Raw genomic sequence first — 12,206 nt, forward strand, 5'->3', positions numbered from 1 at the left:
TGTTAGAGGATGGGAATGTAAATCAGGCTCTTTACATAGTTGGGGGATTTTAGTGCTTTCTAATTATTATGTCACACGATAAGAACAACTAAATCTTTTCCGTCTCTGTGAAAACTTAATCAGCTTTGAAAATTGCCCACTGGGATATCTTTCTTTTTATTGTTTAGGAAAACCCTGCAAAAAAAAATACAATTTAAATATTAAATCTATTAACATGAACTCAATGCCTTGATGTTTTGATGTTCACTTTAAAAAATATTTGTAGTGCTGCACAATGAATCCAAATTTTATCGTTACTACCACATAAGCTTTTGCAAGAAACACATCGCAAAGGTTATCACAATAAATAAGAAACATTATTCTATGCAAACAAACAAAGCTTTCTCACTTAGCATGTAGCATGCTAGCTATCAGCTACCCTTGTACATTTTGTTAATTTAAAGTTGTATGTTTGGCTTTTTTTTCATAGTTCTTATTTTGATATGATGTTGAAGGAATATATTATTCTGTTTTCTGATATCAGTGTTTTTTTTACCTAAGATGTTCGAAAAGTTGTAAGTGAAAACTACATTCTTCTTCACTGGTCAAAATCCAGACTGTGTTTAACTTTAAGAGACGTACTTAATGATCAGCTTGAAACCCTGAATGACCCAGATTCTCTCTTCATCACCTACTGTCCTGTGCAACACGTTAGCATAACTGTTAACTGTTACATTATCCTAAAGGGATGACATCATAACTTTATTCAAAAGACATTTCTAAACCTGTTGGACTGGCTTAGAGAGTTTGGCCACACAGACAATAATCAACAAACGGATGAACTCTAAAACGCAACAAAAAGGTTTTTGTGTGAGAAATTAACCAGCTAGCTTAAAGTGATTGTGCGGAAGATTTATGGCGTGGCACTCAAAGGATGATGATTGACATTTGGTTACAAAGGTCCGGATATCCAAACAACAGCTTCAAAATTGGAATAACTAAAACAGCTTTTCGCCCAGGGCGGCTGTAGCTCAGTTGGCAGAGTAGGTCGTCTCTCAAGGTGGGATTAGTTACTTCAAATAGCAACCTCGAGAAAAAAGTGAGCCTGGTGGGTTCAACTCTAACAAAATATTTGCTACAGCAACTTCTCTAATAATTTTAACCCTTTATGATTTTGACAAAGTTAGCAGGAACAAACAACCAAATGAAATAATAAAGAACCCAGCTGTTAGGACATTTTCTTAAGCAACTCAGAATCACCCATAACAGCTATCGTTTCTGCCATAACCATTTGAAACAATCACAATTACTCCTAATGTCATTTTTCCAGCGTTTCATTTCTGCTGTCTACAAACGTTTGGCTTTGCAGAGCTTGCCACGAGCCTCAGTCTGTCATACTTGTGGTATTCAACCCACAGCCATGTGGGCTTTTGGGAAATGTTGTTTATTAAAGGCTGCTAAATAGAAATATTGAATAAACAATGCTATTACAAAGTTCAATTGACTTTTTCTGCCTACACAAACACAGCTAACCACATGCCATGCATGTGTCATGATGGAGGCCACTGTCTTGTTGGCTGTAAAACAAATTTACACAAACAAATAACACAGGTTAGTACAGTAACCTGAACCTGAGCACTAAACCATGATTGGCTATTTGCTTATCAGAGGCGGGACTTTGTCTAAATTAAATATTTGGTCTGTGATGTAACAGGCTTCAAGTAGCTTCTTTGCTTTCAGACATTTGTTTGTGTTAGTACTTTTGTTATGATTGGGTCTATTTGAGTCCTGAAAGAATTAAGCTTAGAAGACTTGAACGTGAGTTGCTTTTTTATCTAAGAAAATACGCAGGAATATGACATTTGTTAATTAGTTGTGATGAAAGGTTAAAAAATGCTTTTGATTTGTGAGTGTGGACTTAAACTTCATGCCAACCCTGCACAAGTCGGTGCCCCTGTTTGACCCCCCCCCCCAGTCAAATAAATATGGACACGCCCCTGGTAGCCCCATGTATTGATTTTGATCAATCTAACGTTTATTTGGGCCCTTAAAAACGCAAAGATGTCTACTTGGCAGAACAATGAACTAGCTAAACTGCCAACATTTCCTGTTTCCAAAGAAGGATGTCCACTGTCTTCATAAGTCCCAAAGGCACAACCGGATTTAATCTTAGAAGAGGAAATGTAGTTATGTAATAAAACAACCCTTCATATAAAGTACACATCGCTGTTTCCATGTCGGCACGATAAGGTGCTGTAATACTGTTTATGGTTTGTGTTTATTATTACTGTTTGCTCATTAAAACAGAATTGATCGGACTATGTTGGAGAGATAAACATCGACTGGAGCCAGAGTTTGCATGATTAATGCAAAGGGATTTAATAGGAAGATAAACTGTAAAGACAGCATGAGATGAGTGAGATAGCAGGCTGTTTTAGCAGGTTTATAAGCCTACCAGAGCTTTACAACCAGGAAGACAGAGAGGCAAAGGTCACAAAGATAAATACACAAAGGATCTCTCCAGTAATTATGAAAATATTTAGAAGGCGCCTTCAGTCGAGTTTCCATCGATTTTGAATTTATAATCACTCCTTTATGCCACTTCACTTTAAATCCATGGCGTTACCCTGTTAATGAGCTGCCATGCAAACATTATATGACACAAAGATGACTTATGAGAGCCGTCCATGTAAAGTGAGAACATTACTCCAGGCTGAGTTTGAAAGGTCAGCACCGGGGCAAACACCACTGAACGACATGTAATGCAATAATGGCTCCGCTTTACAATGCACAGCAGTTAGAAATAGATCAGTTGACTGATGAGGGTCACAGTACACATTAGGTGTGGCCGGGCAATGCTACGGCTACATGGCCTCACCCTGTGACATCATGGCTCTGTGTCCTACATGCAATCTGATATCTGCCATGTCATGTGTGAGCCTTTCTATATGTTCTCTTTTACTTTATTTGGTTTCACACCGTTCTCTGGACCAAGAATACAGAAGGGAAGATGATGCTAGCGTGTTAGCACAAATGTGTTCTGACCTTGTTAACTAACATGGCAAGAAACACCAGTGATCAGAAGATCCGATTTTTTACCTTCATTACCAGATAGTCTTTAGTGCAGTGATGGAGTTTGTTAGTGTTGATCTACTCTTGAGGAGTCAAGAGTAATGTTTTGATGGTTTAAAAATGACTAAGGTTAGGGGAGGTATGCTAGGTCAGAAGTTGTTGGTTCTCAGTGATGAATGCTTAGAAGGGACGATATATGTAAAAAAAAAACAAAAAACAATAATTTCCCCAAAATGTAAAAGGGTTTTTAATTAAATTCCCATATTGATTCCACAACCGCCTAATATTGGCGCCCAGTCTGAGAATTCACATTGCGTAAGAGAGCGAGAGAGAGCACAGCAGGAGCGCCACACACACACACCAAGTCAGACATGAACACACAACGCTGCTCTCCCTGCTGACTCCGCAAAATCTGTTCCACCCCTATAATGCTTCTCTTACTACCTCTGCAGATGGTACAGAGGTGTGGGGGGGGGGGGTCACTTTTTCCCCCATTACACCTCTGCGACAATCAAGACTAGTCAGAAGACTAAAAAAACATGCATGCTCAAGTCTATGTGGCCATTTACAGACTTCATTAATAAAGCCTCATGTTCAGCATTTTGGCACACAATGATGTTTTTTTTAGCAAGAAGTCAAGAAGTTATTTTTAGGCAGGAGGGTGAGGTTAGAGAAGAGCAGGGGTTAGGACATGCTCAGCTTGGTTTCCACGTTGCATAACTTTGTATTTGATTTTTAACTCTGATATAAATTTAAATATGAAAAAAAAATGATTTAAAACAAAAGTCTACTGCCAGCAGTTCTCAAAGACCTTTTTTTCAGCATGTCTTGGCAGAGACTTTTCAATAACAAGGTAGCCATACCTAAAACCCAGCTCCGAGATCAGAGTTAAGAGATAAATGGAGAGGCACCACGAGGCAAATCTGCGTTATTGGCATCCCTTTTTCATGTTCAGTTATTTCACACATTGTATGAGCATTATCAGTAATGAAAAACTCCTACCTTTAATTTGATGTTTAAATGTAATTATAACAGAAACAAATAACAGTAAATCATCAATAATTTGACCTGAGCTGGGATAAAATCAAATGATCATTCCTCCAAATGTAACTGTTCCTTTAATGCTGACATGGTACCAGAAACATGACATTTTAAAATAAAACATTTCGGTGCACATGTACAGTAGGCATGACATTTGTTGAGTCAACATTTTTAACTGTGGAATTTGAAAAGAGCAGCACTTAAATATAGTGCCATGGTCCGTATAGCACAGTGGTTCTTGGTGCGTGTCTTGTTCCATTCCTTCTTTGGCGGTTTGGGTCGTGATCTGGCTCCGGGGAGATGTGAAGATGATTTGCGGTTCTTTCGCTTCTCAGCAAAAAATAAAAGACAGGCTTCTTGTGAGTTGTTGTCTTTTTTTGTCACCCTCCATCTATTCTGGATTTAACCACTCTGCGCCTCCAGAAGTCAATCTGTCAGACAGAGAGAATAACTGTGAGAGACCTGAGATTGTGCGTTAGCTATAAGAGGTGGCAAAAACTGCAAGGACCCGGGTCACTTCAGGGGCTGAAGGTTTTGAACAGTGGTGTTTGTGTGCCTGACTCACTCTGAGATAGTTTCCAGCGGTGGGGCGGGAGGGATACAAAGAGCCATTATGCCAGTCAGGATGTGTTGATTGTTGCAGCGTGCTCGGCCTGCGCAGCACTAAACACACACACAGGGAAAATGATGGGGTTGGAATTTTTTTAAGACTGGAAAATGCGAAGGGGAAATTAAGGAAGAGATTAAACACAAAGGAAAGCATTGAACAAGGACAGTGAGGATCTCAACAGTGTTCCTTTCCATCCTGTGTGTGTGAGACACGTGTGTGTGTGTGTGTGTGTGTGTGTGTGTGTGTGTGTGTGTGTGTGTGTGTGTGTGTGTGTGTGTGTGTGTGTGTGTGTGTGTGTGTGTGTGTGTGCTGTTCAGACTCAGCATTACTAGTTTTTGAATCTCCTCTGCTGAGCATGCAGGGCAATAACAAACCTTCAGATTTTTACAGGAATATCGCAGCTGCCCTCAAACCTCAACCATGTCGTGATTTATTGAAGTCTGTGGTTTAACCAGAGATTAGAACAATTACTAAAGTCTAGTTTCACGTAGATTTATGTCTTGGTGCGGGTCCCTGGAGCCCTTTGAGTCCAGTTAACTGGAACATTGTTCCTCGGACAATAGTAATGTTTGGTCGTTTTACATTCCTAGAGAAGGTTAGCTGAAGTTACTCGACTTTCCCATGTTGGAAGTTTTTTTTTCTCCTATGAGGAAAAAGCTTTAATGTTCCTTCCTTATTAACCTTTATTTTGTCTTTTGTTTGAAGATTGTGCTTTGGCTGCAATCCACATTTCTTTGGGTGAATTTGGTAAATGGTCAATGGACTTGAGCTTGTATATTGCTGTTCTAGTCTTCTGACTACTGAGAACGCTTTCACACCGCAGGTCACACCTACACATTCACACACTGATGACAGAGACTGCTATGTAAAGTGACTATCAGAACAAATCCATTGAAACCCATTCACACGCTGCTGATGTAGCGGTGAAAGCAATTTGGAGTAAAGTGTCGACCGCATTGGCGCGTGGCTGCAAGAGCTGAGGATCGAACCCCCGATGTTCTGGTTGAGAGACGATCAACTCTACCGCTGAGCCACAGCTGTCCTCTTGGCCTCAGTCGTTATATCAAACCGTAATGAGAATGCCTAACGTTCTTCTTGTTCTTCTTGTGGCTTGTGTGTGAACTGTCAAAGTTACATAGTGCAGTAAACAGGTGATTGGGCCGCACTGTGGACGTGGAAGAGACGCTATTCTCCCTGTTTAAAGTTATTGTGCAATCAAATCAACCCTTTGAATCTACTGTTTAAAGGTGAAAAAGTTACATATTGTGGCTTTAACTGCACTTGGTCTAAATGTGCATCTAAACAAAACTGACCTTCTTTTCCTGCATGACAATAACAAAACACCTCTAAAGCTTTTTGTAAAAGTTTCAAATGGTTGTTGTTAATAGTGACTGTATCAACTGACTTTTGTACCAGTCAACAAATGTCACAGACGTTATTTTAACCGACTTCAGCTCACGTGATTTGTTCACTATTTGTTCCCAAGCAAACCCATGTTGCTGCAGATTTGACCATATTGCACTCCTCAATGCTTCTATCACCCTGAATGGGATTTAATTTAGCTCACTTGTATTTTTCTGCTGGCAGAAATCACGGAGATAAAGTTATCAAAAGAGAGATAAGACTGAAACTGTCTGCATGACTACACAACATCAGGGTGATGTGATGACATGTCCTGCTGGTTTGAGTCAACTCATCTTTTAAAGTTATTTTGAGAACCTAATGCAGGACATCAGTGAGGCTCCATACCTTCATTCCTGTTTTTACCACATTTTTAAATGTGAAAAAATGGATGGGATTTGAAGGAAGGAACAGCCGACCCTCCAGGCCGTTTATGAAGGATCGGTTGTTTGACAAGTGCAGAAAATCACGAGTGACCCCGCACATGTTCTGTTCCCTGAATATGAAATGTTACCTTCAGGCAGACATAAAAGAGCCTTTCAGTTCGAGAGTAATCGTTTTAAGATTTCTTTATTTCTAACATCAGTCACATTGTTGAACAAGTTAACAGCCAAAACTTGACCTCTGCTGAACCAGTCCATTATTTAACTTGTTTAATATATTTTAGAATAATTTTAGCCTTAAGTCTTTTGATCTTTTTTTTACATTTAACATATGTAAATCTATTTTATTCTCTGTTATGCATTACTTCATGTGTTTTCTATGGTTGTCCTGTCATGTGTCATGTTTTTTTTTTGTTGCCTTTGTTGACAGGACAGCTGAAGAGAGACAGGAAACATTGGGTGCAGAGAGTGGGGGATGACATGCAGCAAAGGGTTGAGGTAGGGTAGGATTCTAACCCACGGCCACTGCACTGAGTACTATTGCCCCCGCACATGGGGCACGCATTACAACCGCTAGGCCATGGGCACCACTAATGTTTCATTATAAGTTGCAGAGAGCAGTGTGTTTTTCTGCACTTTTGCCCGGGGCCAATTCCCCCCTGCTGACAATAAAGAACATCTAAGCTCTTTTAATCTAATTTATAGTCATGTTTTTACATTAGTGGCGTTTGTATAGATATTTAATTTTCAAAACAAGATCAAACTCAGTGTCACAGTTTGTAAATTAAACAAAGAGGAGGACCACTGTGCAGAAAACAAAAATTATTTATTAAAACAAAAGATCTGAAGGCCAAAATGAACGCTTACTTCTTTAAGTGTCAAAAAATCCAAAGCAAACACAAAAAGAAAACACAGGGAGAAAAAACACAGGAAGAGCACAAAGAGAAGTCAACACTTGGAGATCACATTAATTCGGAGAAGGTTTATGAGCTGACACAGAAGGAAAGGGAACACAGATATTAAATACACAGTGGGGTAATCAAACACAGGTGAGACTAATGACACAGGTGAAGACAATCAGGAAGAGGCACACAATCCCAAAGGAGGGGAAACCCCACAAAGACAGGAGGCAAAACTAGACATGAAAAACTGGCAAGAACTGAAAGATAAAACAAGAGACAGTAAAGATGAAACTTGGACATTTTACAAATTCACACAAGGGAGACAGAAAACTAATTCTGGGAATATTAAAATATGAGCAGACAATCAGGGAGTGAGAGACACAATGATACTGATGTAAGATTTACATATTTGAGTTTACAAAGTCAGTATTGATATATTTACATGTTTTAATATTTTCAGAAGCACCTACAGTAGTAACTGTGACCAAATTATATTGAATCTACCTCTGTGGTTGTCATAATGTTTGCCTAGAGAGTTGAATCATCCTAGCCTCTGATTGGCTAACGGCGGGACATGTGATGAGTAACAAGGAAGTGTTGTTGTTGTGTAGCAGAATAAACGTGGCTGACAGTAAAGTGCTGCTGGGAAAGTTATCCATCTCCAACCTTCTGTTTCCTATCATGATCCATCCACCACACATTGAACCGTCACGTCATGACGTGAGTTTCATTCATTTGTTGACCTCGTACCGCTCCCTTTTTTTGTATTTTTGTAGTTTTCATTGAAATGTGTTGGCACATATTTGATGGATTGACATGGTGTTGGTGCAAATATTCAAGGTTCCTGGAAAAAACAACATTTTCCCAATGAATTTTCTCCAACAGCAAGTTTGCCTTCTTGCTGTAAGTCGGGTTCCTTCAGTCTACTGGACAAATAAGAAGACTCTTCAGTCCACACGTTTACCTGCACAGGGGAAATCAGGTTAGAGAAAGGATCAGAGGGATCTTGTTAAATTATGCTTTGGCATCACATCCTGCATCCATCCTCCATTTGAGGACACTTAATCCTTCTCTCAGCCTCCCTAACCTTCAAAACGCCTCCTTACTATGTATCTTTAAAGTAATTATTGTTCTCTTGTGATGAAATCTCTTCTTTTTTTTAATAGTTACAATGAACGCATTAAAGAAATCACAGTCATTACAAAGCTTGATTTTATCCATGCACATGCTCTCAAACCTCCTCTTCCTCAAAGGTGCAGAAAAAACCTTGCTGTGATATTTGCTGTTTGTTGACAGACATCAACAAGCAAGAACAGGCTCTCCGAGAGCCGTCATGACAGACGGGCATTGAAATGAACTGCCATTCCACAAACAGCTGTGATCCGCTGAACCAGCTTCACCACAATCGCCAGCAGCAGCAGCAGCTCCCTCTGTACTCGTGTCCAGTGACTCAGACATGGCAGAGAAGCGAGCAGGTACATGAATGCACGGCCTGTATACTGTACGTGCTCACACACGCACACACAGGCATGCACACACTCCCTGCATTCCCACACTTGAATCTTTGGATGTGACAGCTGTGGGCAGGCTGTCCAAACACACGACAGACCTCGACTGACAGCGCTGCAAGTGAAAGTGGACGTGTGTGTTTTAAGCAATTTGCCATCTGGAAGGTGAGTTTAGTCGTGTTTATGGTGGAGGAAGGTTAAAGGTTTTGGGTAGAGCAGCAGCAGCAGTGGCATGTCTCCACCGGAGTGTTTCTGTTAATAAGGAAGTAGCGTGATATCATCTCATGCTGGCATCTTCATCTGCCCACACACAAGCCTGCCCCACCCTGCTTATCATATCACCATCATCTTATCACCTGATTGGAAACCAAAACAATTGTGTCATCCACGTTGGCACACACAGGTGGAGCAGCTTGTGAGGATTCAGACATGGATCCTAAATTACTCTCAAAGTTTTTTCCCATTTAAACATTTTTTTAAAATCCATATATAACTGAAAAAACATATTTGTATGGTGACCACAGAATTTGTATTTGGATAGTGGAAGCTGAAACAGCACGTGTGTGAATTTTCCCATCACCAAAATCAATCATTTTGTCTACAAATTAGAATAAAGAAGGTTAACGTCCCAGTGCCCTGAAACTTCTGAAATCCTCAAACTTCATTTTCAGACAAGCAACAAGTTCAAGACTCATTTTTTCTTCACTGGCTACCATACATGACAAAGAAAATGCAAGGAATTCATTATTCACAAATAATGTTCCAATGTTTGCTGTTTCTGCTTAAAGTATAAGTACAACAAATAAGCAGCTGTACATATTGTTGAAATTAGTTATTTTTTCTAAAGATCAAGGCCGCCCATAAGGGGATAAAGGAGAGGGCTTTAGTAGCATTGGAAGGGCTCATGGAGGTTAGCAAAAACTTGGTCCCTCCTAATTTAAAGCAACAATGAGCCTTACCTCTTAAAGCAAGAAAAACACACATTGTATTTGTTTTTGCTTCAGTAAAATGTAGCCAGTTTCAAAATGTAAACCCCCTCTTCTTTTTATATTATCCTTTGAACAAAAATAAGGTTACCAATGTAAGCGGGCCTTAAGGGAGCTAATGTTAGCCAGAAGGCTAGCGCTAACACTACTGATCGAATGTTTCTTTCATATCCTGGGAGGGTCCACTGGCTGGGTCTTTCAGTGGCTCAGACATTTATGTAGCCGGCCTGCTAAAGATTTATCAAAATTCGAGCTTTACTCTTAAAAACAGAACAAAAGAAAGATTAAACAGAACAGAGGCCACTATTACATTGATACTATTACAACTACCCCTGATAGTCCTACAACTCTATATGGTGCAGCTATTACATCTGCTTGTATTAAACCATATGTACATAAGATAAGATAAGATAAGATAAGATAAGGATTACTTTAATGTTCCCGAAGGGAAACTTCTCTTGGACTCTGTCCTGCAGTTACAGAAGATCAAACACGATCCTTATTAATGACACATCACACAGCAGCAGCTGTAAATCCAGACTACACTGAACTGAGTCTGACAACTTAAATTAATCAGGAAGTGTCTCAAGAGAGCGTTCAGAAGTATGTACACAACCTTTGACACAAAACAACAAATAAACAACATATTGACATACGTTCACTTTATAAGGTGAGGAGCCAGAAGCTTTCAGGGATCCTTCACGTCGTAGAAGTCATGAGGCCTCCGCAGCATAAAAGTAAAAATGAATTTCAAATGTTTTACAGCCAACAGCTCATAAAAACTGGTTTTGTCATGAGTGACATCTCTCTGCCTCACTGCAGTTATTTTGGTGAATAGTTGACATTTCTCGACCAGGTCTTTATTTTTATACTTTCCCATTGTTCCTTTGACGCACAGTTACATGTTGCTGACAGGCTGTGATTTACAGTTTCGCAAGTATGATATGAAAAAGAATAAATGAATCCTACATGTATGCATGCATGAATATATCTTTTTTTATATACAGCGAGTGATATTATGAATTTGCATAAAGGTCAATGTATTTATCTGAGCTCCATGCCCTGTGAGTAGTGACGGGTTAAGTCCAAGATGAGTCCACAAGAGCAGTAATAGGAAGGAAGTGCATCGATGGTTGTCACAATGAACAGTATGAAACTAACTTTCTCTGCCATTCTAGTGTGCCTACCTTGCTAGTTTACATGTTGGGAGTGATAAAGAGGTAAGTAAGTAGACAGACAGGTCAGTGTGTTGTATTATGATTGGACAGTAGGGTATTTATACAAAAAAACAAACAAATGCGGGCTGTAAGAGGGATTTATTGCAACAAAAATGAAAAACAAAAGGTCTGCAGGTGAGAGACGAATATTTAAAGAATAGGGTGACAGTGTCCACGCTACCCAGGAAATGCAATGAAAACATTTGAAAACAAGTGAAAACACAGTTTGAGGCCTAGTCCACACGTAGGCGGGCATTTTATTTATTTATTTTTTCATAAACATGCAAACTGCATTTAATGTCACTGAAAAACGTGGTGTTGTAACATGTTTATATGCGAGGGCAAAAGCAGAATTTTGGGCTCGTGACGTCACACTGCGCGCATGTTTCTCCTCCGTTAAACGCCTAAATGGACTATGGAGGTCACTGCTGATTCATACAACACTCAGACGACACAAATCCCTCCCTGCCAACGTCACCGGTTATGAACAAGACCCAGAGGAACTACGGGTGGTGAGACAACTATGAAATGGTCATTGCAGAGGAATGAGGGGAACATTCTAATATATTATTAAGACCATCTTTGTTGACTTAGCATGCTCTTGACAGCTGTAACAGTGCGTTTTCGTGTTTTCATGTGGATGAAGATGTTTTTCAGTACTGAGCATGTGTTGACGGGATTATCTTTTCAAACGGTGGAGGAAAACCACCTTTTAAAAAAATACATCCTCACAAGGATCAAGGGTTGAAGAGAAGAACGAGCACAGAAAGCAAAACTAAAAAGGTTGGGAAGGGGAATAACAAAAAGAAACAGGATATGATGACTGAACTCTTGGATAAACCAAAAAATAACTAAACAAGGATCATACATGACAAACACAACAGGCAACAGCCTCAGATACCAGAATATTCTACTGTAGCGATGAAAAATAATCAACATACATAACTGAAATGCCTCTATAATAAATTACCTATTGTAGCTTGAAAATGATCACTGAGACATGGAGCAGATTAAAAACCTCTTAAATTCTTACTGAGCCTTTTTTGAGTTGCAGAGACAGCTGTTCCAACACTTTCATTGGCATGGAGCAGCTCCGAGTCAGGAGAG

This window comes from Labrus mixtus, chromosome 15 (genome assembly GCF_963584025.1).
Source record: "Labrus mixtus chromosome 15, fLabMix1.1, whole genome shotgun sequence".
NCBI classification, from domain to species: Eukaryota; Metazoa; Chordata; class Actinopteri; order Labriformes; family Labridae; genus Labrus; species Labrus mixtus.